This window comes from Rhineura floridana, chromosome 2, assembly GCF_030035675.1.
Source record: "Rhineura floridana isolate rRhiFlo1 chromosome 2, rRhiFlo1.hap2, whole genome shotgun sequence".
Classification (NCBI taxonomy): Eukaryota; Metazoa; Chordata; class Lepidosauria; order Squamata; family Rhineuridae; genus Rhineura; species Rhineura floridana.
In genome coordinates, this window is record NC_084481.1 from 121,122,576 (window position 1) to 121,140,763 (window position 18,188).

At 43.2% G+C, this 18,188-nt stretch overlaps 1 protein-coding gene across 1 annotated transcript in view; it reads right to left on the reverse strand.

The window, feature by feature from the left end:
- DENND2B (DENN domain containing 2B) overlaps window positions 1-7,791 on the reverse strand; it is a 236,710-nt gene extending 228,919 nt beyond the window's left edge. The window contains exon 1 of the mRNA XM_061610355.1: window positions 7,476-7,791. The gene's annotated coding sequence lies outside the window, so the exon portion shown is untranslated. The remainder of the gene's footprint in view (window positions 1-7,475) is intronic.
- Between the last annotated feature and the right edge of the window lie 10,397 nt (window positions 7,792-18,188).

Consider the following 18,188-nt stretch of genomic DNA (forward strand, 5'->3'; position numbering starts at 1 on the left):
GTCCTCTTTTCTGATGCTGCCCATGTGGCTACCCCACATCCCATTAGAAGGGAATGGGACAAATTAATGGAGGAAGACTGATATAATAGCTATTAGCTATGATGGCTAGATTGAGACTCTGTATTCCAAGGCAGTATACTACTGAATATCAGATGCTCAGGACAAATAACAGAGGAGGGCAAATTGCACCTCCACCCATCTGCTGTCCAAAGGCTGGCCGGCCAGCCTCCCTGCTGCTGCTGCTGCTAACTCCACAGCTGACTGACTATATGCCTACTTGCTCACTGTGAAGTATCACCACTGATGCTGCAGGGATGTAATACTCCAGAAGACTGCTCCAGGTCTACCAGTGCTCACTCTGATGAAGGAGTTCTTTCTCAGAGTGAGTCATTGTTATCAAGGTGGCCATGGAGAGTGCCTGTACCACCACCACTTTGCTACAATAGTAGCAAACATTGTTTAAAGTTTAACTGTCTTTGTTAAATTTTATTAAACTGTAAATAGTCATGGCATAGCAGAAGCAGCACAGGCATTCTCCGGAGCCACCTCAACCAAAATGCCTCTCTCTGAAGGAGGACCCCTTCCTCAAAGTGCAATACTGAGGGGTCAGGATGGCCCTGGATTGGAGGCGGTGGCGGCAAGAGGAGGTGGATGGTGGGAAAGGCAGTGGGGAAAGGAATGGCGGAGGAGGTAAAAAGTGGTGGCACTGAGGGGGCGAAGAGGAGGAGAGAGAAGGTGGCAGGTGAGAACCACAACCTCCCTCAGGTGGTATACTGTATTGTGCTGGTCCTGATTACTATCCAGAAGTTATTAATTCTTGCCTGAAACCAATCAAAAAGATTGGTGAAGCAAGCTGTTTCACTTCACACAACTTTTTAAACCTGACCATCTTTAAGGTGCTTAAAACTGGCCTGTTTGTGACAAACTGTTAACATCATTTCATCATATTGCCCAAGTCTTAACTGTGTTTCAGCAGCTCCAGTCCCTCATATCCCATTCAGCCGTATTTTAATGATAATATTTGTTTAACCAGCAATTAAACAAGGAGGTTCAGCCTCCCCAATGATTCTTCCCAGAGGGTCCTAGATGTTTATAGAAGACAATGAAAATAATACAGCAGATGCAATTCCATCAAGACCTTGGCAGAGCTTATCAACAAGGAATTAATTGGCATGGTACATTAGTGTCAGTGCATTCCACAGTGGCTATATGAGTAATAAATGGCCACACACCTCCTTAAAATATACTTTTGCAGAGCTATTTGCTGTAAAAGTAAAACAACATCACAATTCTATTAAGGCTAGAGGATAAGTTGGTGTCCATCCTCTGGAAGATGTCGTAAAACATATTAAACCTGCATCAACCAGAAAGGATGGATAACCACAGGTTAGAGCAGCCTTCACCAACCTGGTGCCCTCCAGATGTTTTATATTACAACTCCCGTCATCCCCACCCAGCTGCTGGCTGACACTAATGAGAGTTGTAGTACAAAACATCTGGAGGGGCACGAGGTTGACAAAGGCCGGATTAGACATTGTAATATAAAGAGGCGTGCATGTGCCATATACTGGAGAGGTAGCTCATCCACACAGGGAGGCAGGAGCTCCAGAGGGAGAAGTGAAGATTCTGGACCTTCATTGCCTCATGCATATACTGGGACATCCAAATGAAGGGTAAGATGAAATTGTAGGTTAAAGAGGCGAGCTGAGGTCAGTTCTAAAAGGGAGCCCAGCTGAGCCAGCTCAACAAGTTTTGCTGCCTGGAGCGATGATGGTGCCTCCTCTCCATTCCACGTACAGAAACTAAATGGACTGGCAGTTGAATCTTACTTCAGTATTGGTGATAGGACAGCTTTTTCCACTGCACCTGAAGGCAGCAGGCTAGTTTAGGGGGATGGGCAGGGCAGGCTATGTAGCATTCAGAGCACTGTCCTTCAACCAGTAGTGATGCATGTTGTGAAGCAGATCTGCAGAGCCACCCTCCTGATACCGGCATTACTGTTGCTGTTGGGGCAGCAGCAAGGTCAGGCCATGCAGTTTCACCTGCAGAAGTACTAGACTGGTTCCATCAGTGCAACTGTGGTCCAATCTCAACACTGGCATGTCTTGCCCAATCCAGGTGAACAGCAACACCCTCTGGAGTCGGGAGGATTGCTCCACCATACCATACATGCAGCTACTGTCTTCAAGAGAGGTAATAGCTGGGAAGCTTAGGAGTAATAGCCAAGGGGCTACCACCATTGCCTCCCCAACATCTGCTGCCTGAGGCAGTCACTTCAATTTGCCTAGTGGTAGGGCAGACCTTTTAGCCCAGGAAAGCACAGAGAAAAAAGAAAGAGGCAGGCCTGACAGGGCCAAGTAATCAGGGGAAGACTTCCGGGGCCAGAAAGCAAAGAGGCAGGGGCAAATTGAGGAACAGAATCTGTAAACTGCACACAGTATGTGAGTTCTTGCACAGACCAAATCTGCTAAGAAGAAGGGGAAGTGTATATAGGGTCATGGAAGGGCAGTCACCAAACAGAACAGAGAGAGCTGGAGCAAGGCGGCTGGAAAAATTGACTGGGACCCAGAAAGCAACTCTGGGTTCAGGTTTCCCATCCAGCCCAAGTCCCAGGAGATCTAGTCTGAATCTGACCAAGGCTGATAGCACTGACACAATGACGCTGTATATTTAAAAAAGAGCATGAACAATTCTGTGCTTGCAGCCTTAGTTGTGATTCTGAGCCCACTTGGTCCAGTGTTTCTAGAGAAAAACAAGGTGCCCAAATTCCAGCTGTAGAACTATATATATTAGCAAATATACACAATCTATGTGTATAACACTGTCAGGCTGTAGAATTAATTTGCTTCAGATAGTTCAGCTTTCATTCATATAGAATTTATTTATTCTGGTGCATAATTCACACAGAGCTTGTTCTGAGATTGCAAGGATATTGCTTCTCTAATTACAGAAAAGGGTTGTTGCTTAAGGTCACAATGAGTCAAAAATAATAACAAAGAAGAACCAGGATAAATTTTTCCCCAACCTTCCACTAAACATCTAGAAGGAACTAGAAGGTGATGCAAAGGAAAGCTAGCATTGTTTGTTATATTGCCACTTTCTGGCCGGAATACTGATTTCACCCTACCTACATTCAACAACAGCTCAGCTATTCCTGCACAGAGTTAGATACAGGAAATAACTGTTGCTGGAAAAATACACAAACTTTTGAATTACACAGAACTTTAGATTGAACTGTGCTTCTTTTAACTCAGAAAGCCGCATAGTTTCTCAACTCAAGTTGATCTAATAAAAGTGTTCTTCTTCCACTGAAATTAACACAGTAGTGCTTCTGTATATATGAAATCATGTGTACACAAATGAAAGGATATTCTTGGAAGGCAAGACAATATACGCAAGTTAAAACGGGTGGCATTTCTTGTTCCATTAGTCATTCCTGTTACCATGTACAGAGAGTAAATTAGGTTTTTAACTGACACAGCTGACATAAATGGGCTTTTTAAAAACTACGTAAAATAATAATAAACAACACACCCTAGCTGTTGATGTGACAAAACCTATTATTTGTAACTTGTAACTTTAACCTGAACAGAATCTTTAGCCTATCATGAATTTTAACTGTCACTGTGAAAAAATTATTGTTACATGTATGCCCCATCACTTCACTTCCAATTACTGGTTCTGATTCAGAGAAGTACAGTTATAGTAGAATGCTGTGTTCAAGCTACTGTGTTCATGTTTTGCTTAACAGCTGATCTGCACTGTCTGGGAGGGGCTTCACCCAAAAGCCACACCCAGTGCTCATATGCTTTGGTAGGAGGGATATTAACAGCACAATCCTAAACTCACTTACCTAGGACTGGGAGTAAGTCCCATGGACCACAATGGGATATACTTCTTAGTAGGATGGCCAGCTGCAAAACAGGACATGGCTCCTCCACCTTTACTAGCGGTATAGAAGAGGGAAATTCTGCAGGTCTCTCCTACATGACTAGCAAAAGTGTCCTCCTTTGTACCTGGCTATCCTATTTCTGAGTAAATATGAACAGGATTGCTGTATAAGAATTTGAGACCATTCACAAGGTATGTTATTCATGGGATGAGGGGAAAGTTATAGCAAAAAGGGGGACTGGACACTGATTAAAATGAAGCAAAGTGCAACAATGGGGAAATGGATTTAAAAGGTCTTTGAAAGTGTGACATACTTTATGGACAGCCCATTTCCTCCCCTGAACAGACGCAAAAGCTCATTTTGGGATGCGAATTCTCCAGTTATATAGCTGGATTTTACATATCCATTAGGCCTAATCTGTATGTGGAAACCCAGAGAGACACAGAGTGAACTAAATCTGAGAGGGATGTAGACAATCACACTTTTATTCTGAATTAAACTGGATTAAATATCAGATGCTAATTATTATTATTATTTATAGGATTTTTTCATCATCTCATACAAACAGTCTCTAGGCCATGGTATTCAGCTGGTAGGTTAGGACCCATTACCAGGTTGCCACCTGATCTATGGTGGTTTGCAACAGCAACATTATCCTATATAAATACATGTCAAAAAAATTAAGAAATGGGCCTCCAAATACATGCTTGGATTAAAGGCATATCCTAAATCTGAAAAGGCTGAAGACTACTGCTCTAGGGAACTCACATGCATTTGGGCAGACTGACACAAAACTCCACACTTTGCAGCTCCTCAATCTTGATCCATTATAGCATGTTTTTAAAATGTTAATTTAGATAGGACAAAGTGGTGATATTCTTTCTCTGTCTCAGTGGTAGAGTATATGCTTCCATGTAAGAGGTCTCTGGTTCAATCCTTGGCAACTTGACTGCAGTAAGGCTGGAAAAGACTCTCTGGAGAGCTGTTGCCAGCCAATGTAGACAATATTGAGCAAGATGGATGAAAAGTCTGACTTGGAATAAAGTCGTTTCCTAAGTTTCTATTTCTTTAAGGCAGCAGTAGTTAACCTGTAGCTCTCCAGGTATTGCTAGGCTACAACTTCTATCATCCCTGACCATTGGCTATGCTCGCTGGAGCTGATGGGAATTGGAGTCCACAACATCTGGAGAGTCACAGGTTCCCCACATCTGCTTTAAGGGAATGGTCTCACAATTCTGTTTTAATCCACATCTTATATTATGGTATAATATAAGTCACGAACCATTCACACAATACAAATGCAGGTTAGAACAATGCACAAACTTCCCCTTATTATTCTTTAGCACAATGTGGATTGTAAAAGTATGTTGAAGTGTGGCATGGTGGTTAAGGTGTTGGACTACGACCTGGGAGATCAGGGTTTGAATCCCCACACAGCCATGAAGCTCACTGGATGACCTTGGGCCAGTCACTGCCTCTCAGCCTTAGAGGGAGGCAATGGTAAACTCCCTCTGAATACCACTTACCATGAAAACCCTATTTGTAGGGTTGCTGTAAGTCGGGATCGACTTGAAGGCAGTACAATCAACCAAGCACAATATGTATTGTAAAAGTATGTTGAAGAGTACCTGGATGAACTGTGATCTACATTCAATATTGCCAATTCAAATCTCACCAGAACCATTCATTTGCTAAGTGGCCTTAAGCAAGCCATCATTTCTCAGCCTCCACTTTAAAGCAACTTTTGAGGTGCCATGTGAATCTGCTGTGCAAGATACAGGGAACAGATAAGTATTCCACTAGGCTAGTGTAAGACCTGAGCACTCCCTGGTCAGGGAAAACGTTTAGAATCCCAGGGAAAACTTAGGTAGCATTTACCTAACAATTCTAACCATCACAAATGGTTAATGCTGCATTTTTCTGCCACTTCTTAAGGAAAGAGCCATGGGAATTGTTGGCATCGGGGAGATCATTATGAACTAGACAGAATGGTGTGTGTGTGTGTGTGTGTGTGCGCGCACACATCTGATTTCCCACCACCACCACATGAAATTCTGAAGAAATTCCATCAGTAATCTTTTGCTAAATCTATAACAGGAAGAAAAAGAATCACCACCACCACCACTTTTTCAGGTCCAGATGGTGGCAGAGATACTAGATTTAAACAGTGTAGTCTAATGTATATTTACTCAGAAGTACATTTAACTGAGTTTAGAAGCTTACTTTCAAGTAAGCATGCATAAGATTTCAGCCTTAGCCCAAGTTTGCTGCATGTATGAAAAACCAGGAAGAGGAAAAGTCTGTGGCCTCTGCTAATATTCTTCACCTTACCTTCAAGGCACTCAAGGTGGTGTACATGCTTTTCCCCTCCCCTATTTATCCTCACAACACCCCTGTTAGGTAGGTTAGGCTAAAAAAGGTAGTGGTTGTCCCAGGGTCACCCAGTGAGCGTCAAGGGTGAGTGGGGATGAACCCTGGTCTCCTAGATCCTAGTTCAACACTCTAACCACAACACTGGCTTCCCACCATCCATCTCTGCATGAGTGCTGAAAGATTAGGGTTTGAATCTTCATGGCTAAAATAAGGAAGACTCTGCTGAAGTTTCACAGTCCATTTTCATCTGATACTGCACCTCCAGTTTTTTTATGTATACCTCCTGACACAATGCTCAATCCGTAGGCAGATTACCACTAAACTGTATCACATATATTAAACACAAAGCAGGAGAATTTCCAGTACCAAAAGGGGGGTGGAAGAGGAGGAAGTTAGCCAAATTAAGTTTGTGTCAGTGTTACACTGTGGTTGGCAGTATCCCCCAATGTCTACGTTTCCAAATATTATCTGTGACTCACTGACCAAAACCATTTTGGGGGAAGAAGTGCTGTCATTTGTTTGTAAAATTCAATATTGTCATTTGCATGGCAGTTCTCATTGCTTCTTATAGCTGAGTAAATAATAGCCAACGAGTCCAGATATCATTAATATTTACAGACAGATGATATAAGAATCAAAAGAATCTGATTTTTTAAAAAGTTTTCTTCCCAGACAATGTATTAACGATGGGAAATAGTTGGCAAAACCAGTGAACATGGAATGTAAGCGCCACCTATCCGCCTATACAGGACAGTGCAAGTCGATTTATGGGAAGGGGAGAGAGGATACCCTCCCTCCTGCCTCCTCTCAAAGTTCTCTCCAAACGAAGAGCTGAGAAATACTCCGACAAAACCCAGACAAAAACAAAAGCCGCCGAGCATGTTCCATCCAAGGAAGATCCAAACATGGATCTCTGAGGAAACTCGACCACTATTCCGATTCCCTTCGCGTCTAGGTGAATCTATTGTTCTTCCCAGGCAACTGCCAGGCGGTCGCCGGGTGAAAGAAATCCTTTCTCAGACAGACAGACCGGCCCAGAGCCCTTTCCTGCGGAGTAGATTGGAGAGCCACAGAGGAAGCTCCCTCGCGCTAGAGACCCATAAGCCAGAAGCCTTCCAGATGGTAAATGAGATCGCCTCCCGGCTCTCCCGTCTGCGGGAAGATCCGTTCTGTCGTCTCACAAACCAAACACCGAGACTCTCCTCCTTACCTAGACTGCTGCCGTTGCCCTGCGCTGGAAGAATGCAGATGTGGATTCCAGCTGTTGTCGCTCGCTGGAGATCGTCTCCAGTTCTGATCTCTTCGCTTAGCCAGATGCAGCTCCCCCCCCACCTCTCTCTCTCTCTCTCTCTCTCTCTCTCTCTCTCTTTTCTTTCAAGAGAAGCTGGAAGGAGGGGGAGGGGAGGGGAGGGGAGGGGGAAAGAGAGACAGAGAAATAGGCAAAGACAGGAAGCGGAGACGGCAAAGGACCAGGGCGGTGCGGGAGATTAATGGGAACCAGTATAACCAGCGGCCAACAAAGAAACCTGTTCGCTGGAGCGAGCAGCTTCTGTTGCAACCTGGCTAGGCCACGGCCGCCAGTGCCACACTCTACGGGGCAGGCTTTACAAAGAGGGAAGCCACTGGGCATCTCCAGACCTCAATGCTGCGTGTCCCCCACCCTCACCAACTTCCTCTTCTCCATTCTCTTATCCCAAGAAAGCGCGGTACTGACCATTCGCTCTTGGGATCACATGGGAACTGACGGAAGGGGGTCTCCAGGCTCCGAGTTCCTATCCATAGAGGTTATTATATTTTTTCACTGGATCTCTGGATCATAAATGTTGCTCATCATTGGTGTCTTCCAGCCGAGCTGTCGGGCAAACTCTCCCCGTCCTTGCGTTGCTTTACGAAAGACCATGAGAACCAATTTATGATCGTTCCCCCCTCCCTCGCATTAATAAAGCTCTCCTTGGTGAGGAGCATCTGGTTCTAATCACGAGAAAAGCGGATCGCTTCTTATGCATGAAAACGGTGAAAGGGGGGGGGAGAGAGAGAGAGAAGCTGCCGGTAGCCTTTTTCCATCCCGTCCTTTACTATTTGGAGACGTCTGATTCTCTTTAATTCTTTGCATACAATTCTCCTTAACTCTTCTGCACAGACAGTATGAACCGACTTCCGGTTCATACTGTGTAGGGCCCTGCGCCCTACCCCCACTATGGTTGATCAATTATTTAACTACCAGGCCACTCCATGTCATCAGCTAATATTTGGAAGGAACCTCAAAGGTCATCTGTTCCAGCTCCCTGGTGATACAAGAAATCTGTTGTATTACAGCATCCCTAATAGATGGTCATCCAACCTCTGCTTAAAAATCTCTAATGGAGAATACATAAGATTCATAGGGGGCACCGACCCTTTGGAGTCCATGAGCCCATTTGCAAACCAGAGAAACTATTGTGAGCACCATACACACATGCACACACACCAAATGCACACTGCAACCTATTTTACTGGCTACAATAGAATGAGGCTTTAATGTCTAATTTCAGGGATGAGAGGGGATCCTGTGAACATACATATGTGCATCTGTGGACACCACATTGGCAATCCCTGTAAGGTGTATATTATAAATATGAATCCAAGCATCTCTTGGCGGAGCTTGGAAAAGTTACTTTTTTTGAACTACAACTCCCATCAGCCCCAGCCAGCATGGCCACTGGATTGGGCTGATGAGAATTGTAGTTCAAAAAAAGTAACTTTTCCAAGCTCTGTCTCTTGGTCATGCTCCAGTGTAACTACCAGATAAAGCAGCCAATGCAAAGCAGAGAAGTGGAGCAGGACCTTTTGGTGTCTCTAATTTTTAAAAAATGAGAAGTGGGTTTCTTGGCATTCTCACAAGTATCAGAGGTCTGCAAAGGTGCTTCAGAGGCACATGGGTCAAGAGCCATTTGTCAGACCTCACTTCCCCACCACCGGTGCGCATGGTCATTTTACCGAGAGAGGTATGTTTTAAAGTGTTTTTAGTGCTTTTGTTTGCTGCCCTGGGCTCCTGCTGGGAGGAAGGGAGGGATATAAATCCAATAATAAATAATAAATAAAATAATTACCAACGGCCCAGTTTTAACTTATATTATCTTTAGATTAGTCCCTTGATCATATATATTTTAAAAAATCAGACTTAAACCTTCCAATAATTTAGTGTTCAAAACCAAATAAATAATCTGTTAATCAAATGATAATGCTAACCTCAGGAAAAGGTTACAACCACACACTATCTTTTGCTTGCATACAAATTGGCAGCTTTTTGTATGTGTTATTAATACCTGGGTGAAATGGCACAATCCTCACCACATTCTGCATTTTGTCACTGTAGTTCTCTGGTCAGCTTTATCTTGTTTCCACCACCACAACTGATCTGGCTAGAAGTCTCACTGAGTCCATCTTCCTGATTATTTCCTGCCCTTCTTATACCAGACTTCCCCCCTCCCCTCCCTTATCCTAAGCTTGTCCCATTACACCCACCCACCATAGATACCTCACCAAATTCTTCAGACTTCTTTTGAAACCTGACTTTCACCAAACCAGAACCTGGCTGCTTCACCAATCCTGCATACTCTCCAATATTTTAGAGGCACTCATGGGTGCTTGCAACACTAACTTTCCCACACCAAGGATTGCTGCTGGACCACATGCATGCGTGCTCCCACGTATATGCATACTATTACAGAAGCCCACAAGATATTCTAAATATTCTAGATATTCTAAATGACTATTCCCTAGACCAGATGGTCATGGAACCGACCAGAGGGACGGCAACCCTGGACTTAATCCTCAGTGGGGACCGGGACCTGGTGCGAGATGTAAGTGTTGTTGAACCGATTGGGAGCAGTGACCACAGTGCTATTAAATTAAACATACATGTAACTGGCCAATTGCCAAGAAAATCCAACACGGTCACATTTGACTTCAAAAGAGGAAACTTGACAAAAATGAGGGGACTGGTAAAAAGAAAGCTGAAAAACAAAGTCCAGAGGGTCACATCACTCGAAAATGCTTGGAAGTTGTTTAAAAACACTATATTAGAAGCTCAACTGGAGTGCATACCGCAGATCAGAAAAGGTACCGCCAGGGCCAAGAAGATGCCAGCATGGTTAACGAGCAAAGTCAAGGAAGCTCTTAGAGGCAAAAAGTCTTCCTTCAGAAAATGGAAGTCTTGTCCGAATGAAGAAAATAAAAAAGAACACAAACTCTGGCAAAAGAAATGCAAGAAGACAATAAGGGATGCTAAAAAAGAATTTGAGGAGCACATTGTTAAGAACATAAAAACCAACAACAAAAAATTCTATAAATACATTCAAAGCAGGAGACCATCTAGGGAGACAATTGGACCCTTGGATGATAAGGGAGTCAAAGGTGTACTAAAGAACGATAAGCAGATTGCAGAGAAGCTAAATGAATTCTTTGCATCTGTCGAACCTGAACTAACATTTGCAGGAAGGGATTCTGAGGAACTAAGACAAATAGTGGTAACGAGAGAGGAAGTTCTAAGCTTAATGGACAATATAAAAACTGACAAATCACCGGGCCCGGATGGCATCCACCCGAGAGTTCTCAAAGAACTCAAAGGTGAAATTGCTGATCTGCTAACTAAAATATGTAACTTGTCCCTTGGGTCCTCCTCCGTGCCTGAGGACTGGAAAGTGGCAAATGTAACGCCAATCTTCAAAAAGGGATCCAGAGGGGATCCCGGAAATTACAGGCCGGTTAGCTTAACTTCTGTCCCTGGAAAACTGGTAGAAAGTATGATTAAAGCTAGATTAACTAAGCACATAGAAGAACACGCCTTGCTGAAGCAGAGCCAGCATGGCTTCTGCAAGGGAAAGTCCTGTCTCAGTAACCTATTAGAATTCTTTGAGAGTGTCAACAAGCATATAGATAGAGGTGATCCAGTGGACATAGTGTACTTAGACTTTCAAAAAGCGTTTGACAAGGTACCTCACCAAAGGCTTCTGAGGAAGCTTAGCAGTCATGGAATAAGAGGAGAGGTCCTCTTGTGGATAAGGAATTGGTTAAGAAGCAGAAAGCAGAGAGTAGGAATAAACGGACAGTTCTCCCAATGGAGGGCTGTAGAAAGTGGAGTCCCTCAAGGATCGGTATTGGGACCTGTACTTTTCAACTTGTTCATTAATGACCTAGAATTAGGAGTGAGCAGTGAAGTGGCCAAGTTTGCTGACGACACTAAATTGTTCAGGGTTGTTAAAACAAAAAGGGATTGCGAAGAGCTCCAAAAAGACCTCTCCAAACTGAGTGAATGGGCAGAAAAATGGCAAATGCAATTCAATATAAACAAGTGTAAAATTATGCATATTGGAGCAAAAAATCTGAATTTCACATATACGCTCATGGGGTCTGAACTGGCGACCAAGAGAGAGAGACCTCGGGGTTGTAGTGGACAGCACGATGAAAATGTCGACCCAGTGTGCGGCAGCTGTGAAAAAGGCAAATTCCATGCTAGCAATAATTAGGAAAGGTATTGAAAATAAAACAGCCGATATCATAATGCCGTTGTATAAATCTATGGTGCGGCCACATTTGGAATACTGTGTACAGTTCTGGTCGCCTCATCTCAAAAAGGATATTATAGAGTTGGAAAAGGTTCAGAAGAGGGCAACCAGAATGATCAAGGGGATGGAGCGACTCCCTTACGAGGAAAGGTTGCAGCATTTGGGGCTTTTTAGTTTAGAGAAAAGGCGGGTCAGAGGAGACATGATAGAAGTGTATAAAATTATGCATGGCATTGAGAAAGTGGATAGAGAAAAGTTCTTCTCCCTCTCTCATAATACTAGAATTCGTGGACATTCAAAGAAGCTGAATGTCGGAAGATTCAGGACAGACAAAAGGAAGTACTTCTTTACTCATCGCATAGTTAAACTATGGAATTTGCTCCCACAAGATGCAGTAATGGCCACCAGCTTGGATGGCTTTAAAAGAAGATTAGACAAATTCATGGAGGACAGGGCTATCAATGGCTACTAGCCATGATGGCTGTGCTCTGCCACCCTAGTCAGAGGCAGCATGCTTCTGAAAACCAGTTGCCGGAAGCCTCAGGAGGGGAGAGTGTTCTTGCACTCGGTTCCTGCTTGCAGGCTTCCCCCAGGCACCTGGTTGGCCACTGTGAGAACAGGATGCTGGACTAGATGGGCCACTGGCCTGATCCAGCAGGCTCTTCTTATGTTCTTATGTTCTTATGTTCTAAGAAGGACATCAACTCAACAGCATTCTTCCCCCTTGTGATCCCCAGGAACAGTGGCATGCATACTGCCTCTAATACTGGTAATACTAATACTACTCTAGTACCTAACCATCATGACTTGTACCCAAGAACTTATCCGATCCCTCTTTAAAGACATCCAAGTTGTTAGCCATCATTACACGGTGTGGTAGCAAATTTCATATTTTAACTATGCACTCTGTGAAGTGCTTCAGGGATAGCACCAGAAAATGTATTTGTATAACAAAATTTATACACCACTTGATTGTAGAAAACCTCTAAGTGGTTCACAAAAAGCATTAAAATTATCAATAAAATAGTTAAGAACAAGTAATTAAAATGGTTAAAACATATTTATTTATTTAAATGAAACATATTTAAAATAGGGACTGTCTCTGGTACATAGTTGGAGCATATGAGCCTGCCTCAAAGGACATGCCACATCAAATTAATTTGAATATGTAGATGTGAATGGATGCGTCTAAGCATATTCAGTGTTATGAACTTACTGGGGAGATGAGGGTTGATGACTACCCTCTAATGTTTAATTAAGCATTAGAGACAAAACAGATGCAAAATAATGTGCAATCAGAGTACTGATTTGGCTGTCTGCTCTGTGTCAGATCATGCCACCTGCCTATCCTAAGCCATCAAGATGGTTGGAATCTACATACTTTTCTGTGGTTTGGAACCTATGAAGAACTGATGCAGCCAGCATTATTGTGTTTCAACTTGTTTAGACCAACAATGAACAGCCAGTGGGACTGACTCTAAAAGTTTTAAGAATATAATTGAGCCCAGGACTACTTAGCTACCATGCCCCATAAATCCTTGTATGCAACTGCTACATGTTCACCTGCCATACAGATGTTCAATGTTATCAGTTGTGACAGTGTGAATCATCCATTGAGGTTGATGGAGCAAAGGAGAAGTAGAGGGGGCTCAGCTCTGACTCATGTTTGCCCAACCAAATGACTATTGCTGTCAGAGATGATGATAACAATCTATTAGGGGTTATACACATGAACCTGATACACAAAAGATCGTAACAATTAGAGTCCCAGGTATGAGTTCTAGGTGTGGATACAAGATTTTAAGCCTGAACTGTATTTTTTCGTGTATCCAACAAGGCAATGTGCACACATGAACCTGTAAACATGCACAGACTACTCTTTTTGTTCAGTCCATGCACATTTATACCTATTTAATGGAAATTACTTAAAGACTTCTTGGTGACACTTATTTTACTGTAAAGACCTATTAATCCTCACTTTACTGAAACCCCATCAAAACAGCGGTCGTAGTCCAGCACCTTAACCACTACACCACACTGGCTGTCAGTGTTCCCATAAGTACTGGTATTAACAAAGACATTATTAAAGTCCTATCTTATAAGATGAGGTGAGGGTTCCCAGCTCCTAGTCAGATCACTGTCCATAAGATTGGACTTTAATAATGTCTTTGTTAATACCAGTACTTATGGGAACACTGAGAGCCAGTGTGGTGTAGTGGTTAAGGAGCTGGACTACGACCTGGGAGACCAGGGTTCGCAATCCCCACATAGCCAAGAAGCTCACTGGGTGACCTTGGGCCAGTCACTGCCTCTCAGCCTCAGAGGAAGGCAATGATAAACCCTCTCTGAATACCACTTACCATGAAAACCCTATTCATAGGATTGTCATAAGTCAAGACTGACTTGAAGGCAGTCCATTTCCATTTTCATGGGAACACTTACCACACATAGAAACAAAATAAATCAGGGAACTTACAGGCATAGGAGAGGTCTCTGGGTTGAACCTGGCAACACACAAAGCACAATCCTAAAGTAAGTGGGTATATAGGATTGCAGCCTAATACAAACATAAGAATGGTTCCCAAACTATTGTCCGAAACAGCTATCAAAATCCTTCCAAAACAAAATTTCTACAGCGTGCCTTACTTCCCCAAGGTTTTGCATTATTACAAAAAATGAACAGAATTAAGCATTTAAAAAATAGTTTTAGGAGATGTCTTGTTGCTTGACTGTCAGATTTTCTGGTCTGAATCCTGTTTCAGCAGCTACTTAGACATAGACTTGAGTTTTGCAGAATTAGGATCTTAGCTGGTCATATGTCTCCCCTCTCTCAAGCAAGACAGGAAATGGCTGTTTAATACAGAATAAATTTCTGGCAAACAGCTGGCTGCTGCTCTAATGAAGCAACTGGGCACGATTATGAAAATGTAAACAGAAAGTGGGTCATATTCCACATTAGCTATAAAGATTACAGATTATACTGTCCAAGGCTGCCTGATTGTTGTAGCTTCAATTCATTGGATAAAAATAATGTATAATGATTATATTGATGATGATTATAAGAATCTCCCCTATTTTTCTCTTTTCAAAGAGTAATCTAGCATTGCTTCCAATATGAGAGAGAAGCTTCAATCTAATTCACCCATAAAAGGCTTCATGCTGGTATTGAGCATTAGGGAAAAAAACAGAGAAATTGGTCCACATGTGCTAGACTAAAGGGTTAGACTTGGCACCATCAGGGATCAGCTTGAGGAAATAAACAAATCAGAAGATCCAAGAAGCTGAGAATGTACAGCAGAACTGGGGACAACAACTTGAGAAGAGGTAGGCAGGAGGAAACCATGGAGTGGGCGCAGCAGAGAGCTAGAGACTGAACGGCAACATTGCCTGTAGTTTGGACAGTGATCTGACTAGGAGCTGGGAACCCTCACCAGAGAATACAGTCTTGCAAATCATGCCTTTAAGACCTCAGAGGACATTCCATTATCAAGCAGTTCTTTTAAAAAATGCTGATTACTATGCATATCACTTGTAGGTGAATTTCCCTGGTAATACCGACTGTGGACTGCTGTTAACCCTGTGAGGGAGAAGAGGCACCATCTGCCAGAGCAGTATTTGAACTTCTTCCCCAGCTTCTGGTGTGGCACTCTTAACTTCCCCACAATGTCAGAGAAGGCTGCTATTCCATATCTTTGTAAGCTGCACCATGGAAGCAGAAGGTTATGTCTAAAACCCCTAATAGGGATACACCTGGCAGCAGGTCCCAGCGAAGACTGGAACTTACTTTTGAGTAAACATGGATAGGATCAGGGTGCACATGTTTCAGTCCATGATAATTTGAAGCATATGCACTGTCTTGGAGTTCTGTCTGGGGTGATGCTGTGATTGCAGGGAGACCTGTGGAATTGCTCTGGATACTAGAGGAATAGCTGTTGCTGCACTGGTCATGTGGAGGTTTGGAGTGAGGTGTCATCATTATGCAAATGACACTGAATGTTTTTCCCTTCTCATTTAATCCCTCATGCATGGATGCATGGAACAAATGCCTGGAGTCAATATTGGAATAGTTGACTTGAGGGCTGACAAAGCAAATCTGAATCAAGATAAGATGAATATACTGTAAGTAGGTTTGTGGAACCGATCATGGAGATTGTCTTCAGCTTGTACTGTTGGGGTTATACTTCCCATGTTTAATACAACATTCATGGCCATTGGTTTCACTCACTTGCCATCCAGCATTACTCCTCTGGATTACTCTGGATTACTCAGCATTACTCCTTCTGGATGCCCAATTGGCACCTTTTCCCAATGCCATTGGTGAACCAGCTGCATCCTCTCCCAAAAGAGGAATGATCTGGCCACAGTTATCCATGCTTGAGTAGCATCCTATCTTCATTATTATAATATATTGTATGTGGGCCTGTCTTTGAAGGATCTTTGGAAACTTCAGTGGGTGCAGACTATGGATGTCAGGCCACTGTTAAGGACTGGTAGGTTTTAGCATATTGTATCTATACTGAGGGAGTTTCACTGGTTCCATTCCACACAATTCAATTCCACACAAAATTCTATTTTGACCTTTTATACTGTCAGGGGTGGGGAACATTTTTCAACTCAAGAGCTGCTCTCTCTCATCAGCAATCTTTAAGGGGGTACATGCCAGTGGTGGGGAGTGCCACAGGAAAACATGAATGAGGCAACAGATTTGACAGTAGGCTACATCCTGGCAACGTAAAAAGCCTCAGGTTTCTACACACACACACACACACTTCTCGATCGAAGTAACCAAGAGGCATTATCATAGTTCAATACAGACAGCCAAAAACACTTGAGGAGGGCATGCAGCAGGGCTGATGAGGGGTGTGGCCTGAAGAGAGCCTCAAAGGCCAGAAAGAAAGGCCTGGAGGGTTACATTTGGCCACTAGGCCTGCCCTAAGTAGTCTGGGTCCATCAAGCCCAATGAGAGGATCTGGAGAAGCAAGCCTGATGACAATGTAATCTGCAGGTTGATATGAGAGCAAATCAGGCCTGGTGTCAGTAGTTGACTAGACTGGGCACTGGCCAATGGTCCCAGCAGCTGAGAAGAGCCTTTCACTGCCCAAACCAGATGTGCTGCCTTACCACCTTCTTTGCCTGACTCTAGATGGCAATTTTAGTGATGGGTTGGCAAGAGTGCCAGTTTTGATCTGCAGCCAAGTTTGGCTTCCATCTGCAGTGGCTGCCCACCCAAATGCAAATTTACCTCAAATGCAGTGCTCCAAACCATAGATCCATGAAATCTATATAGTGTGGGTTGGACACTGGAATACTGCGTTCAGTTCTGGGCACCTCATTTTAAGAAAGATATAGACAAGTTGGAGCGGGTTCAGAAGAGGGCGACGAGGATTATAGCCGGTATGGAGAACAAGTCTTATGAGGAAAGGTTGAAGGAACTTGGCATGTTCAGTCTGGTGAAGAGAAGGCTGAGGGGTGACATGATTGCACTCTTTAAGTACCTGAAGGGCTGTCACATAGAGGAGGGTACAGATTTGTTCTCTGCTGCCCCAGAGGGTAGGACTAGGTCTAATGGTTTTAAGTTGCAGGAGCGTAGATTCAGATTGGACATTAGAAGGAACTTCTTGACAGTAAGGGCAGTGCGGCAATGGAACCGACTGCCTAGGGAGGTGGTGGGATCCCCTTCGCTGGATGTCTTCAAGCAGAGGCTGGACAGCTATCTGCGGGAGATGCTCTAGCTGTGGATTTCCTGCTGTGAGCAGGGGGTTGGACTCGATGGCCTACAAGGCCCCTTCCAACTCTATGATTCCATGATTCTATGACAACAGATCTATGAAATCTATAGATGCTTCTTTGAAGTTGTTAGTGTTTTGCCGAGTTGTTGCTAAGAGGCAAATTCAGGACAGAATCTAGCATACTGGGAATCTCAGTCATATTTACTTATTTACTAATAGGCAAAAAAAAGTTGTGGTTTAAGAACATACCTATAGCCAGCAGGTAATTCTATCAAACTTTAAAAAGCATGGAAATTGGGCAGCTATAGTAAATGCACCAGGGGAGCAGGAGAACTGACCTCCTCTCTGAGATATTCTATCGCCCTACAAATTTGTCAAAATGCAAACACAATTTGGGTTGGTTTTTCACAGTCCAATCCACTTCCTGTGTATTCCCTCCCTTTGAATATTAGACAGGCACCATCTCTGCTATCTTTTTGGCGCCTTTTGAAGACTTTCCTCTTTCAGCCTTTTAAGCTGAGACCTATCCCAGTCTGCATCTGTGTCAGAATTATTTAATATGTTTTTTAATAATGTTTTTAACCCTTTTTTAAAGTTGTTTTTTAAAAAAATGTTTTTAATGCTGTTTTGTTTTAATGTATTTTAAGA